The sequence below is a fragment of the Gossypium hirsutum genome, chromosome A11, assembly GCF_007990345.1.
Source record: "Gossypium hirsutum isolate 1008001.06 chromosome A11, Gossypium_hirsutum_v2.1, whole genome shotgun sequence".
NCBI lineage: Eukaryota > Viridiplantae > Streptophyta > Magnoliopsida > Malvales > Malvaceae > Gossypium > Gossypium hirsutum.
In genome coordinates this window covers 97,850,077-97,868,510 of record NC_053434.1, presented here as the reverse complement: position 1 = coordinate 97,868,510, position 18,434 = coordinate 97,850,077, and the positions used below count along the sequence as shown (strand labels likewise).

General features: G+C 36.1%; 1 non-coding gene across 1 annotated transcript; it reads left to right on the top strand.

The window, feature by feature from the left end:
* Positions 1-12,045: 12,045 nt before the first annotated feature.
* Positions 12,046-12,152, top strand: LOC121210754 (small nucleolar RNA R71). The gene has a single exon (XR_005905869.1). It is a non-coding gene; the product is annotated as a small nucleolar RNA R71 (small nucleolar RNA).
* The last annotated feature ends 6,282 nt before the right edge of the window (positions 12,153-18,434 follow it).

Genomic DNA, 18,434 nt, shown 5'->3' with positions numbered 1-18,434 from the left:
AAATCGGTTCGAGGTTAAGCAGTTAATAGATAGGTCATACCAATTATTGGTTAATTCCTACCTAAATGACTTCCTAGGGTTGTCATGCCTAGGGTTTGTTTCACGTTCTTCCTTTTCCAAACAGCAGAGCCGCTAAGAAACTTTATGTAACAGCCCGAGTTCAATGGTGTTAGAAACAGTGGTTTCAAGACCACGACTCTGACCAGTGAGTTAATATTTTAATGTTTGTTTAAAGTCTATGGGATTATTTTAAAGTCGTATTAAATGTTGTGAAAGTGAGATTCTATTAGTTAAATAGGTTAAATGGCTATGGAAAGGAAAGTTAATGGACTTAGATGATATTTATACCATATGAAAAGTTAACAGAGCATTATGAGTTTAATTTTTTTCATTTTGTAAGTTATTAAACTAAGGGTAAACTAGTAAATAAATAAATTTTAATCTAAATAAAACCAATGTCATATTTCTAATTGTTTTCTTCTCCATCGAATTTAACAACCAAAAAACACCATTGTTTAGCTTTAGGTTTCGGCAAGCTTAAATCAATTTGCATGATATGTATTCAAGCCCAGTTTAATTTAGTTATCCCGGGGGTTATTTTGTTATGTTTTCAATGGTTGAGCGACTTGCCATGGATGCATTTGATGTGTTTGTCAAGTTAATTAATAGATAGTTAGATTTGATTGTTAAATGAACATGTTTGATTATAAGATTTTTAGTGACTTTAAGGTTGTGGGATTTATTTGTTAGAACTATAAATTCCATGTATATTTTGTGAAATATGGAAAATGTGGGTTGATATGAGTATAAGGAAGAATTGGCTAACATGTTGTGAGTAGAAAAAGATGGTGATTTTTCATGTTATGGGCTTAAGGCTTAAAATCTAAACAAGTTAAAAGTGTAGGGGTAAATTTAGAATTTCTTATTAATATGGATTATAGGCTTGAATTGAATAATTAAGATTATCTGAAGTACTTAATTGAATCAAATTATTATTTAGATCAAGAAAAGAATCAATCGGACTTGAGTTGAAGGGAAGCAAAAATCTCGAGTTAGTTTCAATTTAGCTTAAACAACTGTGGTGGTGTAGGTAAGTTTGTATGAGTTATAATTATATTAATGATTAATTGCATTAATTTTATTCGTTGTAATATATTAGGTTTAATTTGACTTGATTATATGATAATACTACGGAATGTTGACGATTAATTAATCTCGTTTGAACCTTAAGAATTCTTAGGATATAAATGACATATCATTAGGGTTATATGGTTTTGAATGCTGGCCTTGAATGTCCTACCGATGGTTGAGGTCCTACATTTGTTGCGGATTCTCCACAGCTCGTGTGAGCTTTATTGAAAAAGAAAGGTTATGATTACATAAAAAGGCACACTATGTGTGAGCATTTTCGAGTATCCGATTAAATTCTAGATGGTTCAACAGGTAAGTAAAGGGTGAAGGAAAGGCATGTATACACACCTATTATTGTTAATGTTTAATTGAAAAAGTATGATATATATGAATTTAGGAAATGGAAAATTATTATGTGACGAAAAAGTAAGGTACGGAATTCATGTACTAGTATGTGAGATGAAGCATATATGTTATGTTTTCATGATATTTGCTTACCATGTGATTTATGGTGCATAGGAAATTTTAATGCAAAATGATGCAATGAGCTTAGTTGAATGGATTGTTAAATGATGTTTGGTAAGTTGTAGTTTACCTTTTACGAACTTACTAAGCATATGTTGCTTACGTAGTTGTTTTCTTTGTTTAGTAGATCATCGAAAGTTCGATCTGTTGGAACTTTTTCGAAGATCTATCACACTAACCTGCAATCATTTTGATAGTTTTTGGTTATTTTGAACTATGGTTATAAATGGCATGTATAGGGTGTAATGTCATTTATGCTTTTGTGTGTTTTGGTTACTTTTGTCAATGGTTGTATGAATATATGGTGTGGTTGGTTTGTTTATATATTAAAAGTTATATGTAAATTGTAATGCCCCAAAATTTGGTATACATGAATTGTTAAAATTTGTCATTAATTAGTACTTGTTTAAGTGGTTGGGCGCCTTCTTTATTTGTTAGGGGTCTTAGGTTCAAATCTTGGTGTGAACAAAAAGGTTTTGTTTTTTTGCAATTTTCTTTCAAGGGCATATGGGGTGGAGTTGGATTTAAAATCAAATATTGGGTAGTTACCAGGTTTTTTAAGGGATTTTATTTTATTTTATTTTATCTAATTTTTCTTTTTCCTAATGATCCAACTCTTTATTTTTTCCCAAAACCTATTATTCTCGCTACCAATTTCTTTTGATAATCTACTCTTTTGTTTTAGTTTGTTCTTTTTCATTTTCTTCCCAATCTGTACCTTTATCTTTATTATTTTCATTCTTAATTTGATTTCTTGGACTATTTGGCCATTCCTTTCGGCTTTTATTTCTATTCATGTTTTTGGGTGGTGATTATCGCAAGAGTTCGTCAGGTAATGTTGTATTTACGGATATGTTGGGCTTTAAGGGAATTTTGAGGTTCATTGTGAAATCGGGATTAGTATAATTTTTTATTATGTTCTTGTGCTTGTTGATAGCAGAGTATCGTGAGAACTGAAACTCCCCTATTGTAAACTAGTGGTACTAAGAGCTATTCTGGATATTTGGGTAAGTGTTTGGGCACTTGGGTTTTCGTGTTCCGACTTAGTAGTGCATATATTTTGTTGTGATTAAGTGAATTATTTGGTTAAATTGAGGAATCGTGGTTGAATTAATCTATTAATTATCGATATTAAGTACTGAAAATCTTGTGGTTGCTATCGTATAAAAATTGAATCAAGTGTGTAATGAGAAAATTGAAAATCAGAAAACGGAGAAAGCCAAAAAACAATACTATTGACGCCACACGGCTATATGGTAGGCCATGAGCGACCCACGACCGTGTGACTGGCCTTGTTCTGGAACATGTGGGCCACATGGTCCGGACCATTTGGGCCGTGTGGATCACACGGGCTTGTGTGAGGCCGTGTAGGCCACATGACTGGTTATTTGGGCCATGTGGGCCACACGAGTGTGTGGGCCAAAATACTAAATTTTTCCCTAGGGTCATACACGTTGTTCTAATCAATCGTGGCCTTCTATGGGGTCAGTATGTGATCAAATAAACTGTAAAATATGAAATTCGACTGTTTACTAGTATTAATCCTATTATTTGTATATATATATATCTGAGATGTTATATGATAAGAAAAATTTGTGATAGGCTATGAGTAATTCAGAAAATGCCTTGAATATATCTGCTGTCTGATATGCCATGCATGTATAACTGTAACATGTATGATTTATGTTCTAATTTATTACTGCATTTGGATGAGTTGAATTCTTTGGAAGAAGTGTTTTTGTCAGTGGCAACACCTCATCTATTATACCGGAAACTCAGCTGCAAATATCTGGTAAGTGTCTTAATGACACTAAGTGGTGTTTAGGGTTAGATGGGTGTTTCAAACCCCATATAGTGTGTTGGGATGGTCAGAGATGGTGTGTAGGGTTGGATGGGTATTTCAAACCTCATATGGGGTGTTGGGATGGTCAGAGATGGTCTGTAGCGGTTGGGGGTGGAAATTATATTTGTATATCTGTATGTGAACTACTCTATTAAGATTTTGTATTGATAAATTGTCTGTTAATAACTAACTATTTGAGTTGTTTGTTACACATTAAGTTTCGAAAACTCATATTTTGTTTGACTATTACTTTCAGGTAATCCTCAGACTTAGTAGGATCGGTGCAATCAGGAGCTCGATTAATACCGTATTTTTCTTAAATCAGAATTTCAGTTTGAGAGTTATGTAAATTTTGGACTCTCTGGACATTTAGGACTATTTTTGGTTTTGGGGTTTTACTTTCCGTTTTAGTATAATAATGGTTAAATGTTTTATCGACAACAATTATTTTCTACAAAATCAATAGGTTTCAATTAACAAGTTGTGTTTTCAAAAATACATTTTTTAAGGGTTTCCGTTGCAAAATCATAAGTATTAGACAATATATACAAAGAATGCTTTCAAATAAATAGTTAGATAAGATATGTTTTTTTTTAATAATCCCGGATTTAAGAGTTTGCGACGACTTTCAAGATACATGAAAATCAAATTTTCAATCATTTTACATAACAACTCTAGATTTGGCCATAATGTTTGGGCCGGGTTTGGGTTGTTACATAAATGGATTGGTAATAGATGACTTTAGGTAGCTATTTTACCTAAGTTTGCTGATTGAGAAGCGGCATTATAGCTTTATTCTTAATGGATTTTGTTTTGGTATGAATTGAGGTGCCTTTGAATGGCATATTGGTTAGAAGGTCTAAGTTCATTGAATTGGTATATTATGAATGTTTGAAGTGTGTTTATGGGCTTTGAGTCTGTTAGCAAATGGAGTAGCTTGTTGGGCAAGGTTTGATCTTAAAATGGCTTGTGATACGTAATATTTGTGACAGGTTTTAAAAATTTATCATTAATCATTCTTGAAACTAACTACTATCACGATGAAGGCAAGCATACCTATTGAACAGTAGTATAGCTTAAGCAAGACCGGATTGTCGAACCCAAAGGAACCAAGAGTACTAGTAATTACTTTCTTTTTATTATCTAGCCTAAAAATTAAGAGATTTGTTTATCTAAACTAATTAACTAAACTAAGAGTGAACAGAGAGAATTTGGGGAAAAGCTTTTGGGAAAATTCGATTGATTAAGACAATACCCAAGGAAAAATTCACCTAGACTTCACTTGTTATTTGACTCTGAATCAGACGATTTATTCATTTGACTTGATCCGTAGAAATCCCTAAGTTATATTATTATCTCTCTCGAGACTAACAACGTCTAACCCTAGGTTGATTAATTGAAATCTCTTTCTAATTAATGCCCTAGTGTTGCATTAACTCGATCTATGGATCCTCTTATTCGGTTTCACCCTAATCTGGCAAAATCTTATCACCCTATCTCTAGACGTGCAATCAACTCCATTTAATTATGACAAATTTACTCTTAGACAGGGTCATTTCCTCTTCTGAATAAGAGCATTAACGTGAATTAATATCCTAGAATATTAAAACAAGAATTAAGAACACATAATTAAGAACAAGTTAGATATTTATCACACAATTCGGATAATAATAACAAGATCCGTCTTAGGTTTCATTCCCCTTAGGTATTTAGGGGGTTTAGTTCATAATTATAAAAGAAAACATCTCAGAAGAATAATGAATACAAAACATAAAGAAAACCCTAAACCCCTGAATGGAAATTGAAGGGAGATCTTCAGTCTTGACAATGAATCTAGCTTCTGAAATGGACCAATCAGCTTCCCTTGAGTAACTCCTTGCCTCCTACTCTCCGTCCCCCTTCTAAGTGCCTCCTTAAGTGTTTAAATAGGCTTTAGAATGCCTAAGAGCCCTCAAAATTGGCCTTTTCCAAATAGGACTATACTTGGGCTTGGCAGGGACACGCTTGTGTGATACGCCCGTGTACGATTACTCCAGCCTGTGGTCAAGGCTGTTGAATAGGCACAGGCATGTAGTCTACCTGTATTAGTCGTGCTTCAATGCTGCCAAATGGACACGGCTGTGTGACACGCCCGTGTGAGGAAGTAGAGGCCGTGTTAATTTCCCACGTGGGTCTATTTTCTCTATTTTCTGCCTGTGTCTCGCTCTTTTTACTCTCCTACGCTCACCTAAGTATAAAACATGAAATTAAAGGATTAGGAGCATCGAATTCACCAAATCTAAGGAGAAACCATCCATAAATGTGCTAAGCATGGGATAAAAATATGTATAAATTACGGTGTATTAAATACCCCCACACTTAAGCGTTTGCTTGTCCTCAAGCAAAATCCTTAACTCACAATCAAAATAAATTCTTCTCAATTTATAATCCCTATCAATAATATCTCAAAATAATCCACAAGTATTCATACATTGAAAATTCAACTAAAAGTACATCAAAGTTTCAAACATTCCAAGTTGAGCATTTTATCATGAAAACATAGGTGTGACCTTTGATCAAAATATCACAAAGTTTAACATCCTCACTAAAGATTCACTGAAATCACTTGAGGTGTTTAAGGACATCACTTAAAGCACTCATTAGTTAATATGAAAAGTTATCACCATAGGCTTGCTTGAAAATCAAATCTCCACCTCTATATATTGAGCTGATACATCAATCAAAAAGTTTCTAGAAGGTTGTAACGTGGCTTTGGTTAGGGGGTGTGGTCACAAGCTGAAAGAAAAGGTTAGAATCGAGATTGAATTGAAAAATTACCTAGCTATAAAAATAACTAGTCATTAGTTGAATATAAGTGAGCTTCTTCTCAGAATATGGAATTAACACTCAAGCTCAAAAACGACGAATTACTACTAATATGTATTGAAGTATTTTTTTAAGAACAAGTAAAATAACATAGAACTTAATTATCAAAACGAATAATAAAACATAGCTAAGAAATTATTTCAAATTAAATATCGACAAAAATAAGGGTCAAATTAGGGGATTTCAACAATAATGAGTTATGGGTTAATATTGAGGGTAAATCAATTAATGGCTTGTTAGGCTCAAAGGGGATCACTAAGGGTTAATTATGAAGGTAGGCTTTTGTAGAGTGAGTGGGTTAAACCTAAGTGACTTGATCATCTTGACATATCAAATCAAATGGTGTGGTTTTGACATGCATAATAAAGTAAGTTCTAGAATAACAAATCAAAACTGACGCACTCATAATGAAGGTGAGTATGAAAGAAATAAAATAGCTCTAAAGGCTCAAAATCTCACAAAAATTATGGCTTTTTGATGTTTAAACTTATGAATTTCAACTCACAATAATACCTAAACTTAAGGAAACAACCTAAAATTTTTTAATTCTTCAAAAATCAACTTATCATGCTTGATTCCCTAATGCCTTAAAGTTTAAACAATCAATGCATAAATGCCTATGTTTTAATTCAAGAAATATCAATAAAAATCGTAAATTAATTAAAATTCATTCTAACAGTGATATGAGTGATTCACGTGAGAATAAGACAAAATTTAGGGATTTCTAATGATGATATAAAAGACCTCCCACACTTAAGATGTACATTGCCCTCAATGTACAAAGATAGATATATTGAAATATATAGATATATAATCATAAGATAGGGAGAGAAGTGAAACTTCCTGAATGATGAATAATTCCTTGAATTAGAGTTATGGAGAATAATCAGCCAAGGCAATGATGAGAGTGGAGAAGGATACTCCGGTGGTGGTAGAGGTTCATTAGTCCATAAGTCCTGCGCCAAAAGAATATTATATCTGATAGTAACTATGGTCGTGGTCGAGCAGGATATGGCAGTCGTGGAGAACCTTTACCAGTGGAGTTTTTAGTTCCTATGCGATGATGAGCTTTGGCGCACTTTATGACTGTGATAGAATTAGGAACTTTTTAGGAAATATAAGGAAGCATAATTACTCGTAATGAAATAGTTGAAACTATAAATTATTCAATAAAAATTATAAAAACTAAAATTAAAATAATATTAAAAGAAAATGAAATAAAAGTACTTAATTAAGATAAATAAAGATAAAAGTAAAAATAATAAATAATAAATAAAAATTTTTTAAACATTGTCATCGCCGGATGGTTCGCAAGGTGCTGATGGCGATGAGATATGAAGGTGCTGACAAATCTAATGAAGTGTAGCATCAATGTGATAAAAACGCTGAAAACACTACTGCTCAAATCGAGTAAGACGCTCAGAGATGTTAGAGTATGAAGTTGTTGCATGAACTGGACGATGGATGGGTGGTGGCTGAGACGGTGGGTCCTCATGACGTGGAGGGACATCATCAGTAATGTCCTCTGGGTCCTCCTCCTCAGTGGACTGGACGAGGCGGTATTGAGGAGGGTAGGTGCCACGTCGTTTCTCAATCATCCTCATATGTAGCATGCTCGAGACGCCCTGGGGGATATCTGGCCGATGAGAGTGAGGGAGGATGATTGTGCCGCTGTGTCGAGGAGCCCAAAGTGCCGAGCCCATCAAGTCACATAAGGCCCGATAGAGATGACCCCTCTCCTATGTCGCTCCGTCTGATGGAAGATGGCGAGGGTGATGAAGTAGGTAAGGTCGAAGACGTGCCCGTTCGCCATGCTCCACAAGAAATAGGTGTCGTAAGTGTTGACGACGCCAGTGCTCTCTCGCCGTCCCGTCAAAGTGTGGGCCAAGATGGCGTGTAGGGGTATCATAGGGATGGGGCGAGGGTCGATGCCTTTGAGCGGCTAGGATCATAGGTGGCCGAGGCAGGGACGAGGTCCTTCCAGTACTTTGAGGGAAAGTAGTGGATGTGGCGGTGGAGGGTGTCGAGTTCATTGTCATCCATGAACTCCTCCGTGTATAGCCCTAGTGCAATTCCAAACTCCGGTACACTCAATTGGCACACTAAACCATCAAGGCAGAATTGGACCGTTCCAGGATCATCGAAGTTTGTCATGACGACTTGGAGATGGAAGGTCGAGCAGAGTTCCATCGTGAGCTCGAGGCATGTCAGTTTGGTGATCTCAAAGAAGAGCCCTTATGGTTTCATCGTCAAGAGGGCTCAGACCGCATCAAGCATCTGAATTTGTTCAAGTGCAGCCCAGTCGATGCAGTGGCCCACACCTAGGGGTCGGGCCTATAATATCTTAAATAGCTCCTCCTGGGGTCGCAAGGGGAATCGGAGGAACGGGTGCCTAATCTCCATGATAGGACCCGAGAATGACGCTGCTTCTTTTCTCTTTTTTGTGGCGGGGACAACGGCCTTCTTACTATGTGAGGTTGACATTGTAAACCTGTAATGAAGAGTCGAAGCTAATTACTTTCCAAGAATGTATGCATGTTAAAACTGAATAAGAATATTTCATGGGGCTCACGTACTAGACTAAAACAACCAAAGCAGATATATCAAGTCATTATCATGAGTAGGACTACGACAGTAAAGCAAACGGAAATATCTAGAAATTGAATGCATGTGGGCTTGATTATATGAAATATGGTTTTGGTAAGCATGAAATCCATGGAAACACAAAAAGAAATGGATGAATGTATCCTAATGTATTGACTAAAATGGCAAAGTTCTATCATAATAACTATGATTATTTGCTCAAAATAAAATAAAATATAATGAAATAAGTAAAAGAATGAAGAAAATAGAGGGAAAAAATGAACAAACGCAAGAGGGAGGAGCTTTGGTTGTCGAAAGTGGTGTTGTGGGCAACGCACGGGCGTGGCAGGTAGGGCATCTGAAGTTGTAGTGGCTAGGGTTAGGGATTTTGAGGAAAATGATGATAAATAGTGAGGGTATTTATAGATTTTGGGGCACACGGCCATAGGGCACGCCCGTGTGCCTTAATTTTTGCCAGTGTGTTTCGCGATTTTTTAAATTTTGGCGCGCTAAAAGTCGGCACACACCTGCGCTCTTTGGGCGTGTTGGTGCACACAGCCGTGTCGCACGGTAGTGTTATGCTTCGTTCGCTTCTCCCATGCCCGTGTATGGATGTCCACACTCGTGTTATTTTATCAGTTTTGAGCAAGGTTGGTAGGCACAGGCATGTCGCACGCCCGTGCTAAATTCTCAATTTCAACCACGGTGTAAAGACACAAGCGTGTCGCACACCCGTGCTAAATTCTCAATTTCAACCGCAGTGTAAAGATATGGGCATGTCCAACGCCCGTGTTGGTTTGACAGACTCGCCCACGGCCACGTCGCATGGCCATGGGTACTTATCGCATCCCGTGTTAGGGAAAAATTTTGCCCTGTTTTCACACGACCATATCGCACGGTCGTGTCTCCTCTTCTGGTTTGAGCACGCCCTAATGCACGCCCTTGTGCCCAATCGTGTGGATTAGAAAACCTGTGTTTCAATGACTAAGTTAGTGATTAGATGCTAAAGGCTAAAATTTTAAAGAGGTTAACATCGTTAGTGCTCGGGTTGCCTCCCGAGAAGCACTTATTTATAGTCTAAGCTTGACTTACCTTTCTGGTGCATGGTCATGGTGGTGCGAGGAGTTTACACTCCTCATCCCTGCTATCAATTTTATCAACATAGAATTTAAGCCGAGTACTGTTTACCTTAAAAGTGCCGAATTTGGGATGAATTACCTCGACTGTACCATATGGAAAAATATTGAGTACCGTAAGAGGGATTACTCTGGTAGGTTCAGAAGTGGCAATGCGAGGGTTTGCTGCATCTAGTAGTACTTTGTCTCCAACCATAAGTTGATTTGGTGCGACATTGAGCTCGTCATGGCATGGTTTTGGTTTATCGTGTGTCCTTGGTTTATGGGTTCGCCATTCATCTAGTTCCTCGATTTGTAGCCTTCATTCTTCATAGATAGGTCCTTCGTTCTTCATAGATAGGTCCTTTGTTGTTTCTTAAACATAGCTCATATAGGCTCTTCGAACTTATTTCCTGTAAAGTAGGTTGCACCACATGGTCAATTTTAGTAGAATGATTTATACAACCACCGTCAATTTTTGATGTGTTACTCATATTACGAGCTTGAAGGGTGATTGTTTCGTCTCCCACATGAAGTGTGAGTTCACCCTTGCCAACATCTATTATTGTTCTAGCGGTTGCTAAAAAGGGCCTCCCTAAAATTAAAGGAACGTTACTATCCTCCTCTATGTCTAGAACAACGAAATCAATTGGGAATATAAATTTGTCAATTTTAACAAGTACATCTTCAATAATCCCCCTAGAAAATCTGATTGTTTTATCGGCTAATTGACTACTCATCCTAGTTTGTTTGGGTTTCCCAAGACCTAGTTGCTTAAACATTTTGTAAGGCATGACATTAATACTAGCCTCTAAATCAGCCAAAGCATTATTAACATCTAGGCTACCAATTAAACAGGGAATCGTAAAACTCCCTGGATCTTTTAATTTGTTGGCCAGCTTATTCTGTAGTATGGCTGAGCAAACCGTATTTAGTTCAACATGCGACGCCTCATCTAACTTCCGCTTATTTGTTAAAAGCTCCTTTAAGAATATGACTGCGTTTGGCATCTTCGAAAGAGCTTCAATAAACGGTAAGTTAATATGTAACTTCTTCAACAATTTAAGGAATTTACCGAATTGTTCATCTGTGTGGTCTTTCCTTGTCGCGTTGGGGTATGGCACACGAGGTTTGTACTCTTTGCTTGCCGGTTTCTGGTCATTATGGTTCACCTCTCTTTTGCTTACCACAATTTCTTGCCTCAGTTCTAGTTCCGGTGCAACTACCCCTTCCTCATCTTGAATGGTAATTACATTGAGTTGCTCCATTGGGTTAGATTCAGTGTTACTTGGCAAGCTACCTTGTGGTCATTCAGATATCAATTTAGCGAGCTGACCTACCTGAGTTTCGAGCCCTTGGATCGATGCTTGTTGATTCTTAAGTGTTGTCTCGGTATTCTAAAAATGAGTTTCTAACATCGAGATGAATTTTGTTAGCATCTCTTCAAGGTTCGGCTTTTTCTCTTGTTGGTAGGGTGGTTGCTGGAAGCCTGGAGGTGGTGGTCTCTAATTCCCTTGGCCTCCCCATTAGAAATTTGGGTGGTTCCTCCAACCTACATTGTAAGTACTACTATAATGATTATTTTGATATCGATGATTATTACCCATGTAATTTAACTGCTCGTTCTCCATGTTGTGGCCATAGGGTGGGTATTTTGAATTACTTGGTCCACCTCCACTTGCTTCGCACTGTATTACTGGGTGAACCTGTGAAGAACCAAGAAAACTGTCAATTTTTCTATTCAAAAGTTCTACTTGACTAGAGAATATGGTGACCGAATCGACGTTAAAAATGCCTGTTTTTTTCATTGGCTTTCTCCTCATGACTTGCCACTGATAATTATTCAGTGACATCTCTTCTATAAATTCATAAGCATCCTCAGGTGTCTTATTATTGATAATTCCGCCAGCGGCAGCGTCGATCATCTGTCGAGTCGAAGGATTTAGGCCATTGTGAAACATTTGAACCTGTAGCCAGAGTGGAAACCCAAGGTGAGGGCATCTTCGCAAAAGGTCCTTGTATCTCTCCCATGCATCGTAGAGTGTTTCTAAATCCATCTGCACAAAAGAGGAGATATCATTACGTAATTTGGTTGTTTTAGCCGGCGGAAAATATTTTAATAAAAACTTTTTGGTTATTTGTTCCCAAGTAGTGATTGACCCTCATGGTAATGAGTTCAAACATTGTCTAGCCTTATTCCTTATCAGAAACGCCATTAATTTTAAAAGTGTCGCAAAACTCTAAGAAATTTGCCAAGTGAGCATTGGAATCCTCGTCCTGCAAACCATCAAACTAAACAAACTGTTGGATCATTTGAATGGTGTTAGGTTTCAGTTCAAAATTATTTGCAGCAACAGCGAGCCTAACTATGCTCGATTCAATTCTTGTTAAAAAAGGTTTAGCATAATCATACATAGTACATAGAGCAGGATTCTGATTAGCAGCAATTGTAGGAGGTAGCGGATTTTCTTGGTTTTCAGCCAACTCCTCGGTTGTGGTTGAAGTATCGTCCTCTTGCTCTTCCTCTGTGTATCGTAAGCTTCACCTTATTTCTATTCAGTTTTTACGAACTGTGCGATCGATCTCACTATCAAACAGTAATGGTCCCGACAACAGCACCAAAAATTTAATAAAAATTTAAATTGCAAATAAAGCAGAATGGCTAAAGTAATAAAAACCGAGCGTTCCTAATATCCTAATTCCCCAGCAACAACGCTAAAAACTTGATACGTGATATTCGTGATAGGTTTTAAAAATTTATAATTAATCGTTCTTGAGACTAACTATTATCATGATGAAGGCAAGTATACCTACCGAACAGTAGTATAACTTAAGCAAGACTGGATTGTCGAACCCAAAGGAACCAAGAGTCCTAGTAATTACTTTCTTTTTATTATCTAGCCTAAAAATTAAGAGATTTGTTTATCTAAACTAATTAACTAAAGTAAAAGCGCACAGAGAGAATTTGGGGAAAAGCTTTTGGGAAAATTCGATTGATTAAGACAACACCCAAGGAAAAATCCACCTAGACTTCACTTGTTATTTGACTCTGAATCAGATGATTTATTCATCTGACTTGATTCATAGAAATCCCTAAGTTATATTATTATCTCTCTTGATACTAATAACGTTTAACCCTATGTTGATTAATTGAAATCTCTTTCTAATTAATGCCATAGTGTTGCATTAACTCGATCTATGGATCCCCTTATTAGGTTTCACCCTACTCCGGCAAAATGTTATCACCCTAACTCTAGGCATGCAATAAACTCCACTTAATTATGACAAATTTACTCTTAGACAGGGTCTTTTCCTCTTCTGAATAAGAGCATTAACTTGAATTAATATCCTAGAATATTAAAACAAGAATTAAGAACATATAATTAAGAACGAGTCAAATATTTATCATACAATTTGGATAATAATAACAAGATCCGTCTTAGGTTTCATTCCCCTTAGGTATTTAGGGGGTTTAATTCATAATTATAAAAGAAAACATCTCAGAAGAATAATGAATACAAAACATAAAGAAAACCCTAAACCCCTGAATGGAAATTGAAGGGAGATATTCAATCTTAACGATGAATCCGGCTTCTGAGATGAACCAATCGGCTTCCCTTGAGTAATTCCTTGCCTCCTACTCTTCGTCCCCCTTCTAAGTGCCTCATCAGGTGTTTAAATAGGCTTTAGAATGCCTAGGAACCCTCAAAATTGGTCATTTCAGCATAGGACTATACTTGGGCTCGGCAGGGACAAGCCCGTGTGCGATTACTCCAGCCCGTGGTAAAGGCTGTTGAATAGGCACATGCGTCTAGTCTACCCATGTAAGTCGTACTTCGATCCTACCAAATGGACACGGTTGTGTTGATTTCCCACGTGGGTCTATTTTCTCCGTTTTTGGCCCGTTTCTCGCTCTTTTTACTCTCCTATGCTCACCTAAGTATAAAACATGAAATTAAAAGATTAGGAGAATCGAATTCACCAAATCTAAGGAGAAACCATCCATAAATATGCTAAGCATGGGATAAAAATATATATAAATTACAGTTTATCAGCTTGTTTTAAGGGCTAATTATGGATCACACGACCTGAGACACGAGTTTTCATACGATCATGTGAGACACACAGCTTGGCTATATGTCTGTATGTTATTTTAGGTGCAAGTTACACATGGTCTAAGACACGACCATGTGTACCAAGTCAGTGAGTTACACGGTCTAGCACATTGCCTGCGACAAGGCCATGTGACCTTATTTTCAATGTACATACAGGTGAACACACAGGCTGGGACACAACCTTGTGACTGCACTTCGAATGTCCACACGGTCTGAGCTATGTCACATGGCCATATGACCCATATTTTTCAAATTTTCATGTTTTTCTTAAAATTTTTGAATTGTTCAAATTGATCCCTCGATTACTTCCAACTTATTTTTAAGGCTCTGAATACTCGGTTTGAGGCCCAAATGTGTATTATTGCCATGATTAAATTGAGTAATTAGAAAACAATTCGTAAGTTGAATTGTTATTCTGTTTTGAAGTTAAACGTTCTATTTTGTACAATAACATTTTGTAACCCTAATCTGACGACGGAGATGGATTAAGGGTGTTACACTCTATCATTTAAGCAATTAATTAAGTTCAAGCAATTACAACATGCAAAATATCTAGAAAGAACAAATTGATTCTAATATTTACACAAACATTCATCTAACAATGTTAAAGAAAGAAATAGAAAGAAGAGTACAAAGAAAAGAGATGCTCATGGATTTATTGATGAAAGTGTGGTCTTAGAACAATCTCCCCTCACAAAAGTCTCACTTCGAAATAGGATCTTTCGATTACAAGAACATAAAATAACATAGGATAAAACTAAGAATGAAAGCAAAGCCTCATAATCAAAACCCTAAAATTGTATATTTAAATTGATTACAATGACCTTTATATAGGCTAAACTCAAAATATTAAAGTTTCTAAATTATCCTTGAATTCCTTAAAGTTCAATTAGGATTTCCCTCCAAAATGTAGTTAAAGCGTGCAGGAATTTTTGGCTGCGCAAGGGGTATGTCGCGACGTAAGAGGGCTATATCTAACATCGAGGGTAGTTTGGCTCCAAAACTCGTTTTTAGCTTCTGTCTTTAACGTTGAGACTTCAGTATCTTAGTGTCACGATATAGGCATCAGTTTTGGCCCAAATAAGCATCTTTAGCTCCCGACTTGACCTAAAAAACCATGTAACCTTATTTTGATATATAAAATGTAATAAAAAAACTATTAGAAAACATAAATTACTACTTTAAGTATGACAACCTAAATATATACTAAAATACTTTGATTTGCTATCAAACAAGCTATAATTATATGTAAAAAAGGATGTAAATAATTATGTGTCATTATTATTTTAGGTATAAGTTTCACACTGTCTGAGACACAACCATGTGACACAACATCAAATACACACACGATTTGGTACACAACTTGTGACAAACAATGTGGCCCTATTTCGAATACCCACACGGGTGGATACACGGGCTGGGATATGGCCATGTGTCTATACTTAGAATGTCCACACAGTCTGGGCTATGTCACATGGCCTAGCCACACGGTCGTGTGACCCCTATTTCCAAAATTTTTCATGTTTTCCCAAAATTTTTTGTTTTTTTTCATAAATTGATCCTTGATTGTTTCCAAGTTATTTTTAGTGCCCCAAAGGCTCGGTTTAAAGCCCAATAATATATTTTTACTATGGTTATATTGAGCTAATAAATGTTGATATTACATTGCATAATTATTTTTGTTTTGAAGTTAAACATTCTGTTTTGTATTGTAATGCTTTGTAACCCTAATCCAGCAACTAAGAAGGGTTAAGGGTGTTACAAATCCCGCTACATCTTGCACCCTTTCCCTTACTCCCTTATGATAAAGTTTGTTCCTATTGTTCCATATAGCCCAAAATGTGATGGGCAGATTTATTCCATACTGCATACTACAATTTACTAGTTCTGATTCTAACCATTGGCTTCAATTTTGACTAATATTTGTTCTCAAGGGTGTCAGCTCTATCTCCTATAGTACCTATTTTTTTTTGTGAAAATGCATTCTCTAAACAAATGGGCTACTGTCTCCTCTTCTTCCTTGCAAACTGGGTAGACTGCATCTTCCCTTAACCAGCGAAGTTTTAGATTACCTAGAGTAGGCATATAGTTGTATGTGATTTTTCATAGGTTTATCCAGATTTTGCTACGGAGTTTGAGGCTCTGTAGTTTTGTGAAGTAATCTTTTATGATTTCAGTTTGTAATGTATTTTGGTCTCCCAGCAAATTTTGGTTTTTTTTGTGATGAGTAATTTGTAACCGCTTTTTGTTATATAGACTTCAGAATTATCACCTCTTCATATTATCTCATTTGCCTGCACACTACAGACTTCCTACCAGTGAGATAGACAAAATCCTCTCCATTGCTCCTCGCTAAATAGCACTTGAATGATCTCATTTTTCCATGTAACCTTTCCCTTATCTATTAAGTCTGTAACTTTTGAAAATCTAATATCTATGTTCTGAACCTTTAATCTTCCATCACTATAACTTGGCAACCACGCATTGTTCCATATGTTCGTCGATTCTCTATCTCCAATTCTCCACCCTGTGCCACTTTCAAATAACCTACGGGCACCCCCAAATACTACGCCAGGTAAACGAAGGGTAAGATCTTAAACTTGCGCCCATGAAATCTCATTGAGAATAATATTTTGCTTTCATTGCTCTTGTTATTAAACTACTGGGATTAACGATTAGTTTCCATCCCTATTTCACCAATAGAGCTATACTAAATTTTGATAACTCCCTAAACCCAATCCCTCTTATGTTTTTAGGATACACATATTATTCCAACTACACCAATGTATGCCCTTGTTAGATTTTAAATTACACTACCAAAATCTACATGTCAAATTTTCTAATTCTTGGCATAATGACACAGGTAACATAAAACATTACATTGCATAAATAGGAATGGCTTGTAAAACGGCTTTAATAAATACCTCATTTCCTCCTAGTGATAGATTACATACACTCCAATCTTTCATTTTTTTTGATAAAATTTTCTTTGATATTTACAAATGCGTTCTTTTTTTGTCTTCCTACCATTGTTGGAAGGTCAGGATATTTCTCTGGATTATTTGAAATTCTAACTCCCAATACGTTGCTTATATGACTCCTTACATTGCTGCATACGTTACTACTAAAATAGATTAGTGGTTTATCAAAATTAATCAACTAACCCGATATCTTCTCATATTCGTGCACCATAGATTTTATCACTATAGCTCTTTCATTTGTTGCCTCCCCAAAAAGAATATTACCATCGGCAAAAAATAGGTGTGTTACTAATAATCAATTTTTTTCCACTTTCGCCCTATAAATTTTTGTCTCTTTTTACAAAATTCGACAGTTTTGAAAAGTCTTCTGCATAAATTATGAATAAATATGGGCTTAGAAGATCCCCTTGCCTTAATCCTCTTGTAGGTTTAAATGCTTCACCAAGTGCTCCATTAATTACTATCGAATATGCAACACTTTTAACACATCTCATGATAAATGAAATCCAGTCATTGTAGAAACCTAAACTACTCGGTAACTTTTCGACAAAACCTTATTCCACTTTGTCATATGTTTTACTCATATCTAATTTTAATGCAAAAGATCTAGTTCCACACCATTTTTTTCTTTTTGAAAGAATGCATGATTTCTCATGCCACTAAAATGTTGTCTGTTATTTGCCTCCTTAGGACAAAAGCTCATTGTGCTTCCTCAATACATAACTTAAGTACTTTCCTGAATTTATTAACCACTGTTTTCACGATTATTTTGTAAACTACATTACAAAGACTAATAGGCATGAATTGCCCCATCTTATTTGGAGTCGATACTTTAGGAATTAGCACAATGTTGGTTTTGTTTACTTCCTAAAATTCTTTGCGATTATCCAATACCTCTAAACAAAATTTTGTTACATTGTTCCCTACAATATGCCAAATTTTTTTATAGAATAATTCTGAAAACCCATCATTGTTGGAGGCCTTAATTGGTGTCGTCGCTTCATTACATCAACCACCTATTCTCCCTTAAACTCCAACATTAGTTCCTCTTTGTGACTTTCTATCATGCATGGTTGAATTTCTGCCATTAATTGTTTACAATTCTACACTGGTTTTGAAGAAAATAGATCTTTGAAATATTTTGTTGCCAATTCCATCAACTTTTTTTCTCCTTGTACCCACTTCTCGTTTTCACCTTCCAATCCTTTTACTGAATTTCTATTTTTTCGATACGAAGCAAAGTTGTGAAAAAATAAAGTGTTACGATCTCCTATCC